Below are 1,083 nucleotides of genomic sequence, written 5' to 3'. Positions count from 1 at the left end.
AATCATCAATATCAAAACAATAAAAGGCTTGAACTACTTCAGTTGGTGTGCAATGAATCTAAAATATATGAAACTTTAATTTTTATCATTACATTACAGAAAATAATGAACTTTATCACAATATGCTAATTTATTGAGGACATGTATAAGGCAAGAAATGCCACTTATAAAATCTGACAGGGCACACCTGTGAAGAGAAAACCATTTCAGATGACTACCTCTTGAAGCTCATCAAGAGAATGCCAAGAGTGTGTGAAGCAGTAATCAAAGCAAAAGGTTTCTACTTTGAAGAACCTATAAGACATATTTTCAGTTGTTTCACACTTTTTTGCCACATCACCTTTGTACTAGAAAGAACAAATAATTCAATTAAAATGTAAGACATAAAAGTAAATAGTTGTCTGAAAGATGAGCAAAATATAAATAGTATTTGTACTCTGTCACTTAGAGAACAAGCACATTTAATTTCCATTTGGAATTAATAAAGTATTATTGAATTATTGAAATTGAATTAAACTGAACTGAATTGAATTGAATTGAATTAACATCTCAGTTGTGTTATATAACTCTATAGAGACAAACAGAATAACAGAGTCAGCTAAGACACAATGGTCAGCTATCAGAACCTTCTGAAGTTAACTGGACAATAACTGGGTTGCTTGCTACCCCCTTTCCTTTTCCTGCTGGGCATTGATTGGATCAGTAGTCACTCAGTTGTGAGTGTCACTCACAGTGGAATCCAGTGGAGAGGGATGCAGCTAGATGACCTTGATTATGCAGACAACCCAGCCCTGCTTTCACATAACTATCATCAGATGCAGGAAAAAAACAACCAAGCTTGCAGAAACATCAGTTAAGGCCGGTTTAAGGATCAACAAGTTTAAAGGAGACCTGTCATGCTTTTAAATCAATGGTTCTAAATTCCGGTCCTCGTGACCCACTACCCTGCGTGTTTTAGATGTTTCTCTGCTTTGACACACCTGATTTAAATCAACAAGTGATTGGCTGGCTTCTGCAGAACTTAAAGGCACAGTGTGTAGGATTTGTTGTTTTCAGCGACATCTAGTGGTTGAGTGGTTGAAT

The sequence above is a fragment of the Austrofundulus limnaeus genome, unplaced genomic scaffold (genome assembly GCF_001266775.1).
Source record: "Austrofundulus limnaeus strain Quisiro unplaced genomic scaffold, Austrofundulus_limnaeus-1.0 Scaffold1117, whole genome shotgun sequence".
In the NCBI taxonomy this organism is placed as follows: Eukaryota; Metazoa; Chordata; class Actinopteri; order Cyprinodontiformes; family Rivulidae; genus Austrofundulus; species Austrofundulus limnaeus.
The sequence above is the reverse complement of the archived record's forward strand: the minus strand, read 5'-3'. Positions refer to the sequence as shown.